The sequence below is a fragment of the Vombatus ursinus genome, unplaced genomic scaffold (genome assembly GCF_900497805.2).
Source record: "Vombatus ursinus unplaced genomic scaffold, bare-nosed wombat genome assembly UNPS02014775.1, whole genome shotgun sequence".
Lineage (NCBI taxonomy): Eukaryota > Metazoa > Chordata > Mammalia > Diprotodontia > Vombatidae > Vombatus > Vombatus ursinus.
The window spans coordinates 9,434,531-9,455,917 of record NW_020954553.1 but is presented as its reverse complement, the minus strand read 5'-3'; positions in this window follow the sequence as shown (position 1 = coordinate 9,455,917).

Sequence of the window (21,387 nt, the reverse complement as noted above, 5' to 3'; positions counted from 1 at the left end):
TCTTCTTCTTCTTCTTCTTCTTCTTCTTCTTCTTCTTCTTCTTCTTCCAAACAGGTTAAGACTTGTCCAGGATCACACAGCTAGTAAGTGTCTCAGGCTGGATTTGGACTCAGGTCCCCCTGACTCCAGAGCCAGTGTTCTATCCACTGTGCTACCTAGCTACACCTGCTTCTTCTTTCTCTACGTTTTCTCTCTTGGTATTCTCATCAGCCCCCAGATGTTCAACTATCATCTTTATGCAAGTGATTACCAAATCTACATATCTAGCCTTTGTCTCTCCTGATCTCCAGTCCCACATCAATTGCCTACTACACATCTTCACTTGGGCATCCCACAGGCATTTCATACTCAATGTAACCAAAACATGCTAATTTTTATCCTTCCTTCTAACCATGTCCCCCTTCCTCCAGACTTATCTATTTCTGTCATTGGCACTGTCATCCTTCCAGTCACCCAGGTTTGCAACCTTGGATTCATTCTCTATTCTTCCTTCCTTCTCCTTCTCCCTTTATATGCAATCAATTGCCAAATATTGTCATTTCTACCTATGCAACATCTCTTGTATCTGTCCCCATATCTCTATTTCCATGGCCAGCACATCAGCACTGACCCAGATTATTGCAATAGCTTTTGAATTGATCTCCCAGCCTCCAATCTTTCCCCTCTCAAATCCATTTTCCTCACAGCTGCCAAACTGGCTTTCCTAAAGCACAGGTCTGACCTTTCAGTCTCCTGCTCAAGAAACTTTGTTGTTGTTCATTCATTCAGTCGTATCTGATTCTTTGTGACCCCATGGAGGATAGCATATCTTCTATCCTCCATTATCTCCTAAAGTCTCTCCAGGCTCATGTTGTTTCCATGACGCTAACTATCCATCTCATCCTCTGCCATCCCCTTCTCATTTTGACTTCAATTTTTCCCACATCAGGATGTTTTCCAATGAATCTTGTCTTCTTATTGTGTAGCCAAAGTATTTAAGCTTCAGCTTCAGTATTTGATCTTCCAATGAGTAGTCTGAATTAATTTCTTTAAGTATTAATTGATTGGATCTTCTTGCTGTCCAAGGGACTCTCAAAAGTCTTCTCCAGCACCACAATTTGAAAGCGTTGATTCTGTGATGCTCAGCTTTCCTTATAGTCCAACTCTCACAGCCATACATTGCTATTGAAAACACCGTAACTTTGACTATATGGACTTTAGTCAGCAAGGTGATGTCTCTGCTTTTTAGTTTGCTGTCCATATTTGCCATAGATTTCCTTCCAAGGAGTCAATGTCTTTCAATTTCATGGCTATAGTCACCATCTGCAGTGATCTTTGAGCCCAAGAATATAAAATCTGACATTGCTTCTATTTCTTCTCCCTCTATTTGCCAGGAAGTAATGAGACCAGTTGACATGGTTTTAGTTATTTTTTTAACCAAACTACAATGTTTTCTATACATTTCCCACGTCTTTGCACAGGCTATTCCCATGCTTATAATTTTTTCTTTGCTCACTTTCATCTCTTGGAATCTCTAGCTTCCTGCAAAACTCAGTTAAAGAGCTACTTTCTACAAATAGGCCTTTCCTGATTTCCCTAATTCATAATCTTCCCCTATAAAAATTACTTTGAATTTATTTTGTATGTGTAATCAATGAGGGAGGGGTGAGGGATTGGAGGATAAGTAGGAGGAGGAAACTGGCAAATGAGGACCCAATCTTTAGAACATGCTTAGATGTGTTCTTCCTGGTGGGATATATAGAGCATATTCAGATATTCCCTACCTCATTCTAGTCTTATACATGGAGACTTGGTGAGACTACAAATGATTGAGGGACTGGTATTGTGTGTTGACAAAGAATCTTCAGACCAGGTAAGGAGCTGAAAGGAGTGATGACTCCTTGAGTTACAAAACAGAACTGAATGTACATATGAAAGCATGATCTGCTCCTCTGTCAGCCCATTTTTTACTTCTTTTCCTTCCTGAAGGTGAGTGTGATAGAGCTACTGTGAGCTGCTGGGTGAGGGGAAGGGTGTATGTCTTCTCTTCCACTTGATTGCCATGTGTCTGTGAGCATATGGCATCTCTGTTTCTTTTGTGTTTGTTGTTTCCTAATTTTAGGTAAATGGGTCTTTGTGGAAGGGAGTGCCCAAAGGACTAGGATATTCATCAGAGTGATCACGGGTCCAATAGAATCAGTAGTAGAGTCTGCTGGACAGGTAGTGACTGATGACACAGAAAGCATCTGCAGTGGAGAGAGAAAGATGGTCCCCTGAGAATGAGGCAGCTTCAGGCATTATGGCCCCTCATGACAGAGGGAGATGTTAGCTATAGATTGTAGAAAAGTACCCATTCTTGGGGCCTAGCAAAAAGCTGTATCTGAGGGAAACTCCTTCTTAGCAAATATCCTTTTCTAAAAGCTAATAGAGTTCTACCAGCTGATTGATAATAAGGAGAACACCAGATAGGGGCTCATAGGCAATAATACTTGAAACCCCATCACCTGGGGGTTACCCCCTAGTCCCCAGTCTGCCAAAGAGTGGAAGTTGGGAGACTAAGCCCAGAGGGAGTGCTACATATATTTTGTACTTACTTACCTGAGTATGGATTGCTTCCTCCCTAGCAGAAAAAAAGTTTTTTGGGGGTAGAAACCCTTTCATTGTCATCTATATAGTACAGTGCCTACCAACCACAGATCTTGGCACATAGTAAGCATTTAGTAACTGCTTACTGAATTGAATTTCATCTAGAAAAAAAATCCCAGAGAACTGAACTGAAAGGAGTGGCAGTTTTCTTTGACAAGTCAAAGAAAGAAAGTTCACAGCTTCCTATAATGAGTGAACAGCCCCACCCCTCTTGTCCCTGGAGAGAAGAGAACATCAGAACATTTTACTGATGCTGGGAATAGGTGGAGTAGGTGTGTCTGGAAGCTGGCCCTGGTTTTTATGATGGTGTGTGTTGAGAACACAGTTTAAGTATGTGGAGGGTGGAAAGTTAGTGTTTGGTTTGAGTGATCAAGGGAGATTAGATAATGTGACTTGTGAGAGGGAAAGGAGTGTTGCTTGGTGTGACTGTTTGTCAGTGAGTTATGATTTAATGCATGAGTCAGTGGGAGTGTGTTCAGGTATACATCCCTAGGTAATCTGAAGGAGGGCTTCCAGCCTTCAGGTATGAATTGCTGGAGGATTTGGGAATGTGGAGAAAGTGGGTGGTGAGAAGGAGTGGGAGGCTGGTACATTGCCTTGGTACTTCGTGCCCTGGGATTGAATGTGTGATGAGTCCTGGTACTGGTCCCCAAAGAACAATATATTCATATTTTGAGAGTTGTGATGATGAATGGAACAGTTCTCAGCCTCTAATCATCTTGCAAAGGAAAGATAATAACTGGAGGATCACAATTGTAAACCAAGATTGGTGAGTGATTAAGTGGAGATCATGTGTCATGTCAATAAAATCTGGAAGAAAGATAAGGATTTTGAGAGGCAGAGACATCTTCATGGAGTGTATAGTCTAATAGGGCAATAAGACCAGATACAGTTAACTTAGGCAGAAGCAAATATGGAATCTGAGGGGAGAAGTTGTAAAAAATGTGGAATGATTCACAAATCTGCATGTTCTCAAAATTTAAAATTTTTTTTCTTCTTTTCCCCCAATTATTCAATAAGCATTAACCAAATAGTCTTCAGATGCTCAATACTGGTCTGGGTGCTGGGATCAAAAATAGAAAAGTGAGATAGACCCTCCCTTCATGGGGTCCACATTCTACAGGGGGGAATACAACACGGAACTTGCAAGCTTATAAATGGAGCAAAGATGTCATTTACCTTTTATTCTTTCCTAGGCTATATGGGCTTCCTGGTTTTGGGAAGTTTCATTATGGTTTTCTTAACCAGGAAGTAGGAGCTCTCCAGACCCCTTCAGTGAAGCCAAATGCTTCATATTCGACATGCCAGATTTCTGAAGGGTCTCTTTCCTCCCTAGGTCTACTGAGGAAAAAGGCATGGAATCCATTGTCCCCCATCCCCATCCCCACCACCCCACCCCACCACCACCACCTCAGTCTGACCCTGAGTGTTGAAGGTGCAGAAACTTGGTCTTATCAGTTCATCTAAAGATCAGCCTTTGGGGTACTGAGTTACCCTGGTCAAACTCAAAGATAAAAATACTAGCAACAACAATAACAATAGTAACTATTATTTATAAAGTACTTTAAAGTATGCAAAGCACTTTACAAATATTATCTCATTTGATCCTCACCATAATCCTAGAAGATATGTGTTCTTATTTCCCCCATTTTATAGATGAGGAAACTGAGGCAAACAGAGATTAAGTGACTTGCCCAGGGTCACATAGTTAGCAAGTATCTGAGGCAGAATTTGAACTCAGTTCTTCCTGACCCCAGGTCCAGTGTTTTCTATCCCTTGTATCATCTCGTTGATGAATGGATAAATTAGACATCAATTTATTTAGTGACCTGGGCTATCATGGGAGGGGGTAGAATAGGATTCTCTTGCCTGATCTCAGAAAGCAGATCCAGGAGCAATTCAGGGAAAGTTATAGGAAGGTAGATTTTTAGTTCAGCCCCTAAAAATTAGAACCATCCAGGAGTTGCTTCAGGAAGTAGTGAGTTCACTAAGCCAGGAGGTCTTCAAGAGGAAGCTATTGGCCATTTGTCAAAGATAATGGAAAGGAAGATGTATGCTCCAGTTTGGATTGGGTTAAACTTTGAGATGACTTTCAACTATATGATTTTGTGAGAAAAGGATAGGAGAAGACAGGCACTTAAGTGAATAAGTCATAAGAAAACTTACCAAAAAAAGTAAACATTGATTCTAAATAAGGGTTTTGCATAAAGGTAGGTAGGGTGAATAGAAAGTATACCTCACCTCTCTGGCAGGTCAGCCAGTTACATATCCTGCACAAGGAAAGGGACAGCAGAAACTGTCTTAATGGAGCAAGCAGTTCCTTGGGCTAGGTGAAGCAACCTGGTAAAGTGGGTAAAAGCCCTGGCCTGGGAGTCAGGAAGACCTGGGTTCAAACCCTATCTCACATATTAATCACCTGTGTGCCAACCTCTCTGAATCTCATTTTCATCATCTGTAATGAAGGTAATAATAATAGCAGCCATCTCGTAGGGTTGTTGTGAGGATCAAATGAGATAATATATACAAAGCAGTGGAAACATTTAAGGGCTGGCTATATGATCAATCACTGACCACTTATTAAGCACCCAATGTCTATCGGGTACAGTGCTATTACTATTATGTTGATTCAAGTTCCTCCAGACTTGGATGTAAACTAATCACTCCCATATAATATTTCATAAATTTATCATAATTTTGCCTCCACCTAGAATTTATTCCAGGAAAATACCTAAATGCAGGTTAGGTATGGCTAGTGTCTCATTTCCATTGACATTGGCATCTCCTTCCCCTCTCTGTTTGACTTACAACGAAACATTCACATTGTGGCTTAATATGCCTTTGTTGCAGTAAAATCAATCCTTCTGTCAACAGTCATTTTAAACACCTACTTTGTGCCAGATACCATAGAAACAAAAACAAAAAGGAAATAGTCTTTGCCCTCAGGGAACTTACACTCTCCTGGAGGAGAGAATATGTATGTAAAATAGCTTTAAAAAGATGTGGTAAGAAAGTTCCAAGAAGTGTCTTGTCCTGATTAGTTATAGGATCTGACATCTACAAACCCAGCAGTTCCCCCCAAAATGGCTGAGTTCACCCCTTTACCTTTTAAATGATTTGCTGAAGGCATCGTCAGGAGAGAAGTGGCATTCATTTCCTGCCAATGTTATAGTCACAGAGTGGTGGAAAAAAACCATCTCATGGTACCCCATCTGGCTTGTTAAGCAAATGCATTAACTGAGTCAGGGTCAGTAGCCATCTGGATCATTTCCCTTGAATTCCTGGGAACTCAGCAACCAGCCATTCCATCTCTACCATCTCTATTTCCCTTCTGGCTAGGCTCCATCAGCTCTCTCTCATGTCTCTAGCATTCCAGATGGCCATGGCCTCTGATTCCCAGCTGCCCAAGAAAAAGATAGATAGTCCTCTACAAGGCGAGGTAACCTCCATGCAGTGCTTTCTTTCTCAGAGCATACCATAGTGTGATTTGGCTCCACTTGGTAGGTTGCTATGGTTTTGCTGTGGATGTCTTCAAGAAATCAACTGTGTTTTTAAAAAGCCCTGCTCAGTATGACAATTCACAACATTCCTGTCACTTTCAGTTCTGAGTATTTCATCTCATTCCTATTTATTTTCCCTGGAGTACAAAGGTAAGAGCAGAAACTAGAGGAATGAAAAAGAAAGCTACACCCATGAAAACACAGGGCTTCATAAATCAACATGGCAGCATGGGCAATCTACAGTACTGAAGTTATATGGAACTACTTCAAAAACTTTGTCTAAATGCCTTGACTGGAGACCTCCTTTCTTACTTCCTATGGTATGGAGATGGACCTGATCATACAAGGCTACAATAACAAAGAACAAATTTTAGCAGTCTCTTCCAAATTGGAAAGACATCAAGGATGGGCCTGATATGGGAAGCAATGCACTGCAAAGAGCATCAACTCAAAGATCAGAAAGTCTGAATTCAAATCCTTTCTCTGATGCTTACTACCTGTGTGACCTTAAATTTATTTTTTTAATTTTATTTTTTATTCTTTTATTTTTTCACTTTTTAAAAATTCTGAGCTTCAACACCCAAAAAAAGGACATTTCTACAAACACAACAGAACACAAAAGAGGATCATATGTGAAATTCCATCTCATATTATTTGATTTTTCCAAAAAAGATAAGTATATAATAATTCTAAACATTTCTTTTAAAACTGTCTTGCATGTCATTTTTTTTACATTCTTTTTTATTTTGAGTTCCAAATTCTCTCCCTCCCTCTAGATCCTCCCTCATCATTGAAAAGACAAATAAGGGGCAGTTAGGTGGCACACAGTGGATAGAGCACCAATCTTGTAGGACCTTAACATATGCACGAGAAGTGCCTTATTGGAGGAGAGATTTTAAGGCTAAGATATGCTCTACCAAGCAAGTATTTTTTTCTATTAATTATAGAGTTATATAAGGTCCTACAAGATTCCTGGATAGATCGGACCACCGAGAGAAGTTTGTCCAGTGATCCTCTGATAATTAAGATCAGGCCAGGCTTGAAAGAGGAGAACATGACCTTCATAAAGTGTTTATCACTCTAATGGAGGATGGTCTTGGGCAGAGTCCAAATGGAAGAGTGGATTCCTGAAAGACAATGGGAAAATCCAGATGCTTTTGCTGACAGATAATATCATTCTGATTGCATCAAGTCCCTGAATACAATAGAGCATCCTTCATATAAGCCAAGACCACTCAAGAGAGATTGCCTTAATACTCCATATATAAATCCCTCCTCAAAGGATGAAGAATAACAAATGTCCAGGCTATGACATGCAGTTGGATGGACAATCTATTGAGTTCACCCAAAGTACAATATCTTGGACAGGGACCAAAGATACAAAAGGATCTGGGCCCAGAATTGAATGTGAGGAAGAGAGTGGGCTAGATTGAATTTGAGAAACTTTACAACGTGTCCAATGATATCAAGTTGTTCCATGGCATCTTTTAAACACAAATACTTTTCCATTCCAGTAGCTTGAAGATGCAGTAGTTAGAGTGCAGGGACTGGAGTCAAGAAGATCTGAATTAAAATCTAGCTTCAGACACTTTCTAGTTGTGTGACCCTGGGCAAGTCACTTTAACCCCTATCTGTATCAGTGTCCTCAGCTATAAAATGGGGATAATAGTAGAACCCACCTTTCAGATTTCTTATAAGGATTAAATGAGATAATATTTGTAAAGTGCTTAGCACAGTGCCTGCCCCATAAATGCTTAATTCCTTCCTTCTACTGGAAGGAAGTTGGAGAATGATGCCAGAGTACAAGTGTTGGCAGGTCCCACCAACCTAGATCCATCCAATGATGGACTATCTTCCTATTGTCAGAGGACAGGCCTGGTAAAGCCCAGAGAGGCTCATGGTCAGATAGACCAACACATATGTGCTTTAATTCTAAAGGTAATCAACTTTTTTTTTTCCCCAGTGGATAGAAAACTTTATTTCTTTTTTTTATTAATTTATTTTGATTTATCAACAATCACTTCCATAAATTTTAAAATTTTCTCCCTCTCCCTCCCTAAGACGGCCCTCAATCTGATATAGGCTCTACATATACATTCCTATTAAACATATTTTCACATTAGTCATGTTGTAAGGAAGAATTAGAACCAATAGGAGGAACAACAAGAAAGAGGAAACAAAACAAAACAGAAGAAAAAAAAGAACAAATAGTATGCTTTGATCTGCTTTCAAACTCCATAGTTCTTTCTTTGGATGTGGATAGCATTTTTCATCATGAGATTTTTTGGAGATGTCTTAGATCCTTGCATTGCTGAGAAGAGCTAAGTCTATCAAAGTTGGTCATCACACAATATTACTGTTACTGTGTACAATGTTCTCCTGGTTCTGCTCACTTTACTCAGCATCAGTCCATACACATCTTTCCAGGTTTTTCTGAAGTCTGCCTGCTCATCATTTCTTATAGCACAATAGTATTTCATTACATTCATATACCACAACTTGTTCAGCCATTCCCCAATTGATGGGCATCCCCTCAATTTCCAATTCTTTGCCACCACAAAAAGAGCTGCTATAATATTTTTGTACATGTGGGTCCTTTTTCCATTTGTATGATCTCTTTGGGATACAGCCCTAGAGGTGCTATTGCTGGGTTCAAAGGGTATGCACATTTTTATAGCCCTTTGCTCATAGTTCTACATTGTTCTCCAAAATGGTTGGATCAGTTCACAACTCCACCAACAATGCATTAGTGTTCCAATTTTCCTATATCTTTTCCAACATTTATCATTTTCCTGTTTCATCATGTTGGCCAATCTGATAGGTGTGATGTGGAGGTAATCAACTTTTTAAACGTAGCAACTAGCAGATTGTATGTTAAATGATAGGGAGATTAGAATCTATGTCAGTGGAGGAATTACACACACTGATGAAATCACAAATACCTAAAATTATTGAAGCATTCTCCAAGTGAAACTACATCCCACAGAATGTCCAAAGACCCAGAAGCAGGCCTCCAGTATATTAGGCAGCTCACATATGGAGGTTTCACATGAGGATATGGAAAAGAACAGTGTTGGTTCTCAGCTCTACCTGCCCCTACTCTCTCAAATGAGAATCTTGCCTCATATTTTACTGAAAAAAAATGGAGGCCATTCACCATGAGTTCCCTCTTCTTCTCTCCTAATAGCATATCACTCAGATTCCTTCTGCCACCATCTCCTCCTTCACTGGTGGCTCACATGATGAGGTGGCCCTTCTCCTTGCCAAGACAAACCTTTCTTTCTACTCGCACAAAGGACCCCACTTCCATCCCATCTTCTTTAGCAGATTGCCCTCTCTTTCATCCCCACTCTTATTTTCAATGTCTCCCTGTCTACAGGCTGCTTCCCTACTGCCTACAAAGGTGTCCTTGTCTTCCCATCCTCAAGCAAACCCCACTTGATCCACCCATCCATCCATCCATCTGTCCATCCCCACTTGCTATCACTCCATATCTCTCCTCCCTTTTGTGGCTAAACATCTTGAGAAGGCTGTCTACAATAGATGCCTCCATTTCCTATCTTCTCACTCTCTTAACTCTCTACAGTCAGCTTCTGACCTCATTATCCAACTGAAACTGCTCCCTCCACAGTTATCATTAATTGCCAAATTTGATAGCCTTTTCTCAATGCCCATCCTTCTTGACCTCTCTGCAGCGTTTGACCTAGTCAATCATTCTCTTCTTGATACTCTCTTCTCTCTAGGTTTCTACGTTTCCCCTCGTGGTTCTCTTCCTACTACCTGAGTGCTCCTTCACATTCTCCTGTGCTGATCTTCATGTGGGCCATGCACCCTAACCATAGGTGTCCCACAGGGCTCTGTTTTGGGCTTCCTTCTATTCTTCCTCCATATGATTTCACTTCATGATCTCATCAGCTGCTCTGGTCAATCTCTCTGCTGATGATTCTCATCTAGTCTCATATCTCTTGCTGCCTATGAGACATCTCAAATTGGATGCTCAGCAGATTTCTCAACCTCTACATGGTGAATGTTGAACTAATTGCCTTTCTGCTGAAACTCTCTCCACTTCTAAACTTCCCTACTACTGTGGAGGGTACCATGATCCTTCCAGTCCTCCAGGCTTGCAACCTCAACGTCCCACTCTCCCCGCATCTCCCCACATCCATTCTGTTGCCAAGATCTGTCAATTTTACTTCTGTAATATCTCTCACATATGGCCCCTCCACTCTGGTGTTGGTTCTCATTTCCTCATGCCTGGACTCTTGCAATAGTCTGCTCACGGGTCTACCTGCCTCACGTCTCTTCCCACTCCAGTCTTATCTTTCATTTAGCTCCCAAAATGATCTTCCTAAAGTACAGGACTGGCCAAGTCACCTCCTTATTCAATAAACTCTAGTGACTCCCTATTGTCTTCAGGATAAAATGCAAAATCCTCCATTTGGTGTTCCAAGCCCTTCACAAACCAGCCCTTCCCACCTTCCCAGTCTTCTCAGCCCTTACCCTCTGCCACATACTTTCCACTTGTGAGAAGTAAGAAATGATTGTATTTTCATATAAGGAAATGGAAAGGAAAGTAAATCTGGGTCAGCCGAAACTGGTTGTTGATTAAAGAAGCTGGAAGGAGGACAAAGGTTAAGCTTTACTTACAGTGCTGTTTGAAACTTACCTAGGCGTTTAGGGAAGTCTGTGATTTGTACTGACTTCTACCTATGAAAGTCAGCCAGGAGGTTTGTTTTCCCTTCTGTAGGGTGTGTGTGCTCACACCAGCCTCCTAGTGGAAGCCTATTAAAAGTTTCATTGCTCCACTCAAACTGAGTCTGTCTAATTTACTGTGCCTATTTGGGCACCAGAGGTTATTTCCAACACACTCCAGAGACACTAGCCTCCTGGCCTTCCTACGAACAAGACACTCCATCTCTTGGCTCCGGAATACTCTTCCTCTTCATCTCTACCTTTAAGGCTCACCTAAAATACCATCTTCTACAGGAAGCCTTTCCAGCCTTTCCTCTTTTAATTATTTCCTATTTATCCTGCATGTGGGTTGTTTGTACATATTTATTCATTTCCTGTCTCCCCCATTAGATTGTGAGCTCCTTGAGGGCAGGTATTGTCTTTTACCTTTCTTTGCTTCCCCCAGATTTTAGTACAGTGCCTGGCACATAGAAGGCATTTAAAATGCTTACTGAGGCGATTGAATGGATTATGATCCGAAGTATTGGGTGGAGATCATGGAACCACCCGAGAATTGATGCATTGCATACAAACAAGAGAAGTTATTGGAGGGAATGGAATGATTAAAGTTGGATAGTTATTTAAGGGTGGTAAAATGTGGGTACTGTTGCAAAGTCAAGCCAACAAGTACCAGTGTGTCAAGCACTGTGCTAAACACTGGGGATACAAAGAAAAGTAAAAGTCAGTCCCCATTCTCGAGGAGCTCATAATCTAATGGGGAGACAGTATGAAAATAATTATGTACCAAAAAACTAATATATATGTATATACAATTTATATATGTGTGTGTATATATACAACGTATATGATAAATTGGAGAGAGTCAACAGAGAGAATGAATTAGAATTTAGAGGGATTTGGAAGGGCTTCTTGTGGAAATGATTTTAGCCCAGACCTCTGAGAAGACAGGAGGCAGAGATAAGGTGAAAGAACATTCCCCGTGTGCAGGCAGCCAGTGAAAATGCTGACAGTCAGGAGATAAAGGATTTTGTATGGGGAACAACATGGAGGCTGATGTCACTGAATTGCAGAGTACGGAGGAGTAAGGTACAAAAAGATTGGAAAGGTTAAGTTCCAACAATCCTTCACAATGACAGATCCCTGGGGTTTCCCCCTTCGTTTTCTACTTGATTCCGATGAAATATGTAAGTGAGGGTGTGGAACATGCCCAAGATAGCACAAAGGACCTAGTTAGAGGTTTAGGATAGGTCATAAACTCCGGCAGGAATTTAAGTGGGAGGATCAAAGTTTGTACCTCTCTTGTTCTGTTCATCCAGCAACATGCCAGCTCCCGTGGCCCTTCAAAGCCAGTGCAGACGAAGATGCTAGAGATCTGCAGCAGAGACAGCACCATCCAGTGACTAGTTGGGAGGGTATACCTCGGAGATTTGTCCGTGCGCTTGCTGGAGATTCCATAAAAGAGTTTGAGGGATGGTTACTACGAGTCCAACTTGAAGGTGGAAGCAAATGTGGCAAGCTGAGACAGAGACCACTTTGAACTTTTACCTTGGAGATTAAAAAGTGCTTGAGAGGTGAGAGCAGTCTGGCCAAAATCAATTAAGTTTTTAGTGTGAGCATTTACACCTCAAAAATCAGGGACAGTACAATCTGGGCTTGGTTTATGGTTCTGTTGATTGTTTAGACTTAAGAAAGCAAGGAGAAAATGTTAATAATGCAGTGTATCAGGTATTCACTCCCTCACCCCCCTACAGAGTCAATTGTTAAATATTTACCCCTGGGTGACAGCTGTAATGTGGTTTTTGACCAGGCCTCCTAGGCACAGAAGACTGAAGGGGTGGAGTTAAGGTTTCAGATCTCCTTAGGAGAAGTGGGTTACTAGTTGCTTTATAGTTTTAAAACTTGTATGGTTTTGGCGCAGTGGATAGAGCACCAGCCCCGGAGTTAGGAGGACCTGAGTTCAAATTTGGCCTTAGATACTTACTAGCTAAGTCGTTTTGACCCCAATTGCCTAAAAAACAAAACAAAAACAAAAAAACTTGCAGAGTTAGTTTCATTTCTCCACTAAAAAAAAAAGTTCATTTGATTCACATGGAATTCCTTTCAAATAATCCTTTTGGGTCACATAAAGCTGGGAAGGGGATTAGGATACGGGATAGGAGCAATAATGAGCCCTATAAATTATGGATTATTGTCAAGAACATATTTATACCTTTAGATTAATACTGGCATTTGGTTCGGCTGTGTCCGACTCTTCACAATCCCATCTGGGGCTTTCTTGGCAAAGATACTGGAGTGGTTCACCATTTCTTTCTCCAGTCCATTTTACAGATGGGGAAACTGAGGCAAACAAGGTTAAGTGACTTGCTCAGGATCACACAGTTAGTAAATGGCTGAGGCTAGATTTGAACTCAGAAAGTGAGTCTTCCTGACTTCAGGCCCAGCACTCTATCCAGTGGGCCACCTTTAGATTGGACCAGACCGACCCTGGGCTAGGGCACTAAAAAGGAAGCTGGGAGTCATAGAGATGACAGGCAAGTCACATCTGCATGTGTGCAGAGGGACTGAAGAGGACTTGGAACATTGAGTTCCAAGATCTAGCTCTGGCATTTGCAAGAGAAGGAGCTGGAGTTATCTTGCATTAAAAGTTCTGTCTGGTGGCTTACCCAGACATCTCAAGTTGTGTTCCAGCCCTGAAACAGAAGGGGCACATAAGGTAATTGTGTGGGTATATTTGCCTGCCCTTTGAGTACCTGTCTTTCCAATTCTTACGGCCATTTTTTTTTTTTTTTTTGGTTAAGCAATGGGGTTAAGTGACTTGCCCAGGGTCACACAGCTAGAAAGTGTTTGAGGTCACATTTGAACTTAGGTCCTCCTGACTCCAGGGAGGGTGCTCTATACACTGTACTACTAAGTTGCCCCTTAGCTATCTTTTAAAAGGGAGAAACTAATTGCGGGAGGTGAAAAGAACGGAAACTCTGGGAGAAAGTGACCACTCCCTCCTTGAGTTAGTGATAGAGGAAAGGAAATGCAAGCATAGTTTGACAAGCCCCCTAGATTTTGGGAAAGCATATTTCAGAGTATTCAGAAGAAAGATAGATAGGATCCCAGGGACTAATCTGTTTTAGAAGAAGCCAGTCCGGGATGGAGGGATGGGGTCAAGAATAAAATTCTGAAGCCACAAAGGAAAGTCGTTCCAATGGGGGAGGAAAAAAAGGGATCTGTCTGAAGAGGATGAGGGGAAGCATTGGAAATGTGCGTAAAAATAATACAAAGCCAGGCAACAGAAATTAGCGTCAGAGTGTCATTCTATAAATACAGAATCAGGAACACTGAAGCCCAGAAGGAGCCCAGGCTGGGGAGGAAAACCAACACAGCAAGGTTTTGTGTTTGTTTGTTTGTTTGTTTTTCTATATTGGGAGGAAAAAACAGGATCAAAGAAAGGGTAGGACTTTGTTTGGGGGTGGATGGTATGGAGATAACTGAGCACAGAGGGTGAGGGTAGAGCTGCTCAGTTTTTATTTTGCTTCCTTTTTCTCTGCCAAAGGGAATGACCTTTGTATAGGAAATGACAACCACCATGACTAACTTGGAGCTGATAACCAAGATAAGGAAGGAGACAGGAAGTAGGAAAGCACCTAGCTGTCTTTGTTGAATTCAAGTCAACCTAGCCCAGAGGAACTCAATCCTCTGGCACTGAAAGAGCAGGCTGGTGTCTGGATCACCTAGGTGACTGCTGAACTATCATCAGGAAAGCAAAGGCTGTGGTGGTAATGTAAATAGACAGAACAAAAATGACAACAATACAATCGACACTCAATGCTGGGAAATAATAATGACCGAGTTCAGCCCCTCAGAACAGATATGAGAAAGCCCCTTCCCTGCCTCTTTGCAGGGGAGAGGAACCATGGACCATGGACCACTGCATTAAGCATCAGATTTTTTTCCCCCAAAGGTTGGTTAGTTTTGCCAAATTATGATTTTTTCCCTCTTTTAAAAAATTCTTTATTATAAAGGTAACAAGGGGACTGGTTACTGGGGCCCAGTCCTTGGAGCATTCCTAGTGTTCTCTGCCTGTTGTCTATCCATCAATCAATCAATCAATATTTATTAAGTGCCTATATGCACAGTCTGGTTTGGGGAGTGTGCTTCTGGAAATGTATGCTGACATGTAACAGAAGGGTCCTATCCCCAAATCACTTACATATATGTGTCCTTTGACTTTTTTCTGTTGGTTTTACTGCCTTGGCCCAGAAATGTTTTAATTGGGATGCTGAACCAGAACTGAGTGTATACACAAAAGGCAGGAACAGATGAGAGTGCTATCTCTCCCCAGTGGCTTTGGAGAGAGGGAGAAGAACTGTTGGAACCTCTTGGTGGGTGGGGGGAAGGAAGAGAGAAAGACAGAGACAGAGAGAGACAGAGAGAGACAGAGACAGAGAAAGAGACAGAGACAGAGACAGACTGAGACAGAGAGAGGAGGGTACTGCTATGATATGTGGCCATGAACAAGGAAGCCTCTTGTTTCTTTTATCTCTGCCGTGTTTCCTCTTTCCCCGTCTTAAGAGAATGGGTACCTGGGATGGAAAAGGCCAGGTCACAAGCTTATGAGCTTTGAAAGTCAGAAGTCCCACAACTAGCATCCATAGCAGAGTCTGCTGCTATTCACAGAAGCCCGGCCAGCACGAGTGACCTGCTTGATCTAGCCCAGAAAAGAACTGATCTGGCAGCTTGGACACCATGTCCTAAAAGCAAGAGAGCATCTTGTCCGCTGGGTATGCCATGCCTAGAAATGGACTTGGTGGAGGAAATGTTGCTGAGTATATTCTTCCCAGGGACAAACATGGTAAGGTATACTTTAGGTTTCAGATAGTTTTTGTAATTCTGTCCTAGATATATTCCCTCAATAAACATCCCTTTGTAAAAGCTATTTGGGGTTAATTGGTTAGCTCATTTTGAGGAGATATCAGTGGGTTTACTGATATTGCAAAGATCATAACTGGTAATGGATATTGGAGGAATACACCAGTAGGGGAAGATGAGTGATAGCATTAGAGAACCCCCCCCCCAATGCTTTCAGGCTACCCCTAGAGACCCAAAGGTCAGGAGTAGTTGCTGTTGTTCTCTGGGAACCTAACTTGTCCATGCAGGGGTTGGGAGAGTAAGTCCAGAGGTTACATGTGCCCCCTTCGGAAGGGGGTGGGGAAAGGAATGCATTGGGAAACATGAGTAATGTAAAATAAAAGATACCAACGAATATTATTTAAAGAAAAGAGAAAGATCATAGGAAATAGGAAAAGTACTACAAGACTGGCAACAGTAATTGTTGTCCTGATTTTCAAAAATAAGGGAAGGGAATATAATCTGCAAATCAAAGGCCAGTGATTTTGACTTTGATATGGGGAGAATTCTAGAATGGATCATTAAAGAAACGAACATCAAACTCTTCTGGTTCTCTACCACGCCGCAAGATCAAGGTGAAAAGGAAAACCCCATGCGGGAACTGCGTATCGGTAAGCTCTGCCTCAACATCTGTGTTGGGGAGAGGGGGGATGGACTGACCCGGGCGGCCAAAGTGTTGGAGCAGCTCACAGTGTTCTCCAAAGCTCGCTTTACTGTCAGGTCTTTTGGAATCAGAAGGATCAGAAAGATCTAAGCTCAAATCTGGTATCTGACATTTACTTGCTGACCCTGGGCAAGTAACTTTTGTCTACTTCCATTTCCTCAACTGTAAAATGGGGATGATAGTAGCCCCTAATGGGGCTACTAAGTGACACAATAGATTAAGTGCTGAGCCTGGAGTCAGGAACACTCATTTTCCCCAGTTCAAATATGGCCTTAGATATATGTTAGCTGTGTGACCCTGGGCAAGTCACTTAGCCCTGGTTGCCTCAGTTTCCTCATCTGTAAAATGAAGTGGAGAAAGAAATTGCAAACCACTACATTATCTTTGCCAAAAAGACAAACAAACAAAACAAATAGGGTCACAAAGAGTTGGACACAACTGAACAACAACAAAAGTAGTCCCTACTTTCCAGAGTAGTTTTGATGAAATGAGATAACTTTGCAAACCTCAAAGTGCCATAAGAATGTTAGCTATTGTTATAAACATTTCAAACTATTCCTTTGGAAAAGATAGAAGACAAACAATTATGCAATTAGCTGGATTCAGGACTGCCCAAAAGGCTAGCCCAGAGGTGGGGAACCTGGGGCCTCCAGGCCATATACCAGGTTCCCCACTTCTGGGCTTGGATTCAGTCAAAGGGCCACACCTGAGGACCTGGAGGGCCACATGTGGCCTGGAGACCCCAGATTCTCCATCCCTGGGCTAGATTCAAAGAGTAGCTGTCAGTGACTCAGATAATGTGTCAGGAGGTCTCCAGTGGAATACCCTCGGGATCTGTGCTTGATCCTGTGCATTTTTATCAATGACTTGGATATAGATGACATACTCATCAAATCTGCAGCTGATACAAAGCTGGAAGGAATAGCTAACATATTGGATGCTGAAAGTCAGGATCTAGAAAGAACTTGACAGGCTGGATCATTGGGTTGGATCTAAGAAAACGAAATTCAATAAGCATAAATAAAAAGTCTCACACTTGGGTTCAAGAAATCAATTTCACAAATACAAGATGGGGGAGGCATAGTTAAGTGAAAAAGATCTGAATGTTTTAGTGGACCACAAGCACTGCAGGAATCAGAAGTGTGATGTGGCACCAAAAAAAAACTTGGGCTTCCAGGAATAGGGTGCTAATAGAACCACTGTCCTCTGCCCTGGCCAGATCTCACCTGGAGTACTGTGTTCAATCTGGGCACCACAGTTTAAGAAGGACATTTATTAGCTTGAGAGTGTGCAGAAGAGAGCAATGAGGATGGTAAAGTCCATCCTTGAGTCCATGTCATATAAAGATCAGTGAGGAGAGAAGAGCTCAGCAACAGGTTAACTGTTCTAAAGTATTTAAGGAGCGGTTCAGTGGAGGAGGGATTCAGGTTGTTCTACTTGACCCCAGAAAATTGCAAATAGCAATTCAGGATAGATTTTGAGAAAAATTTCCAGATAATTCTACTTGGTCAAAAGGGAAATGGGCTGCCTCAAGAGACGGTGGGTTACCCTCCTTCAAGGTCTTTAAGCAGAGGTTGGATGGCCTCTTGTCGGGGAGGGGAGGTTAGAGTGGGGATTCCTGCATAGCTGCTTGCACTGGACAGGCTCTGCATTCCTTTCCAACTCTCTGATTCTATGACACCGTGACTCAAAGTCCAATGCCTGCATTTGTCTCTAAATTCAAAGCCTAGGGAAAAGGAGCCACGTGTACAAAAATATTTACAGCTGCTCTTTTTGTGGTGGCAAAGAATTGGATATGAAGGGGATTTGCAGCCATTTGGGCTGCAATGGCTGAACAAGCTGTGGTATATGAATGTAATGGAATACTATTGTGCTGTAAGAAATGATGAGCAGGCAGACTTCAGAAAAACCTGAAAAGACTTATATGAACTGATGCTGAGTGAAATGAGCAGAATCAGGAGAACATTGTACATAGTAACAGCAACATTGTGTGATGATCAACTATGAATGACTTAGTCAGCAATACAATGATCCAAGACAATTCCAAACGACTTATGATGAAAAATGCTATCCACATGCAGAGAAAGAATAGATGGAGTCTGAATGCAGATTGAAGCATACTTTTTCACTTTATTTCTTTTTTTTTTCTTTCTGTCTGTTTCTTCTTTCACAACATGACTAATGTAGAAATATATTTTATATGATTTCTCTTATGTAACCTATATCAAATTGCTTCCTGTTTTAGGGAGGGGGGAGGGGAAGGACAGGGGAGAAAAATTTGGAACTCCAAATTTAAAAAAAAATCAATGTTAAAAATTGTCTTTATATGTAATCGGAAAAAAAATACACTATTTTTAAAAAGTAAATTCAAGGCCTAGAATGTCACTTAGCTCTGTCACTTAGGCATTGCTCGACTAACCAGTTTTTTAAAGTAATTTTTTCAAAGAGATCTAACTTCAGGTGGGAAAGTATGAGTCTTGAGGGAGCCAGCCCTAACCTTTAGTGGGGGAGGTGAGACAAGGATAACTCTTGGGTGAAGGGAGGTCAATCACAGCTGAGCTCGCCTTGAGCTGGGGGTTTCCTGAGTTGGAAGGCAGGACGGAGGTTTTGGTTTGCAAGGTCTGGCCCAGAGTGAGGCGTCTCGGGATGTCAGTGTAATTTTAGAATCCGAGGAGGAATGTGCTTTAATTCCATTCATTTTCTCCATCTGTGTAACCGGAGAAGGGGTTGGCCCCACCCAATGCTGAAACTCTTGCAGCAGCCTCCAGAGATACTGTCATAGCCGGCTGGCTGCTCAACACCAAATTTGACTGGTGTTTCTCCTACGGCCCCAGAAACATTACCATCTATGGTAAGAAAGCATGAAGAGAAAACAGGAAGTGGTGGGAAAGTCAAAGATGCCTGCCCGGGTTCTCTTCCCCTTCCTACCAGCACATCCTGGGGCTGCTGAGTGAGCCTGCACGGCTATGCTCCTGTGCACATGGACTGACTAGTTGAGCTGTACAGGTTAGGGACATTCTGGCTCAGGTGGGAGCATTAGAGGAAGGAAGATTTAGAGTTGGGAAAGATCATCTAAGTCTAATCCAATCTTATTTTACCGGGGAGGAAACTGAGGGGGAGGCGGAGAGCGGTGAGTGGCTTAAGTGCACACTGAGTAAATATTACAGACAACATTTGAACCCAAGTCACAGAGAGTCTGAGATCTCTCAAGACTTCGGAGGTCATCTGCACTAATCCAGACTGTAGCAGGAAAATCCCCTTTCCAACATCCCTCCTAGGGGCCACCTAGCCTCTACTTGAAGACTTCCGCTGATGGGGAACCTCCTGTTCCTCTCATTCCTTCTACTGATGGGGGGGCCTCTCATTCCAAGGACTTCTGAATTGAAATTCATTCATTTGTGCAGCAAAGTTTGTATCTTCCAAAGCTTAGATAAGCCATGCTTCTGGCACTCTTAGAACTCAGAGTCTGAAAGGAACATAAGACAAACAAAAATAACTAGATCACACAGGATCCCATGGTGAGTGCATCGGGGGTTCTTACATAATAGTTGGCAAATTTTCAGACTTCCTGAACCAATATCCTAACTTATTTCCCTTTGTTGTGAAGGGGAGAGGGAAAAGGAAGATGAGGAAGAGGGGTGTGGGCCAACACCCATTCTCCAGAGCACCGAGAGCTGACCCAAGTGTAAGGGAGGTCCCCACTCTTTTAACTAACTTAAAAGAGGCAGCTGAGTTTAGCCCGCCCCAACCTGGCTGGGGCCAGGCAACACAAAGGGAAGGAAAGCTTGGCATTTTGAACCCTAATTCATCACCGAGTGTTGCCACCCTCTTCTGAAGGACAGAACCTTTCGGGGAGGGAGGAGGGAAGGATTCTAGCTGGCACACCTTTGCTCTAGGGTAGGGAGACCAGTCAGGAGTTTTGCCTAATCTCATATTTTCTCTCTGTTCTGGACACTCTTCCCTGTACCTCATCTCTGATAATGAGCCAACTACGACACCCTGCTGGTTTCACCTTTCAGAGAAGGAACATCTTTTGGATTCAACCTCTCTTCTCTGTTCCCATGACAAAGACACTAGGACATGACTTCATCACCACTTGGAATAGCCTCCTTAGAGGTTTTCCACCTCCACCCTCTTTCTGCCAATTCATCCTTCACTGCCACTGATCTCCCTTATGAATAAATCTTGTCATATCATTCCTCTGCTCATAAATCTTCAATGTTTTCCCCACTCCCACATTGTGCCCTGCATTCAAGGCTATCCACAATCTTATGTCACTTTATCTTTCCAGCATAATCTTACACTTTCCCCTTCTACACTTCAGCCAAATTCTTTGTCTCCTGAAAGCATTATCCTGTCTTTATTCTTACTCTGGTGGGATTTCCTCTCTCATTCTTTGTCTAACTGTCCTTTCTTCTCTTTTCTTCTGTTCTCTCTGTCTCTCTTTCTATTCCCCCTCTGTCCTTTCTTCTCTCTTTTGTTCTGTTCTCTCTCACTCCCCTTTAGTTACCCTTTCTCTCTCTCTCCCACACACTCTCCCTCTCTATCTCACGTACTCTCTCTTTTCTCTCTCACGATTTAGCTAATTCTGTTCCCTATGAGCAGAACGTTCTGCCTCCCTGCTTTGCTATGGAACTCCTACTCAATCTAACTCAACGCTACCTACTCCAGGACGCTTTCCCTATTCCCCTGTTTAATAGCAACCTTCCTCGGACCTCACACAATGTTCATTTACGTGTATTTGTGGCTAATCATTTTACTGGATGTGAGCTCCAAGAGGGCAGGGCCCCTATCTGAGCTAACCTTTGTAGCTAAATGAAGGAAACTGTTAATGTTTGTGAAATGAATTGAACCTGGTGATGGGGTAACTCTCCCCAGAGACCAGAGTGGGTTAAGAAATGAACAGCACTCAGGAAAAGAAACCAAATGCCAGATGGCCCCCTTAATCAGGGCCCTGGAGCCCCAATTCGGGCTCCTTGCAGACAAATACCCCCTAGAAAGAACTGAATC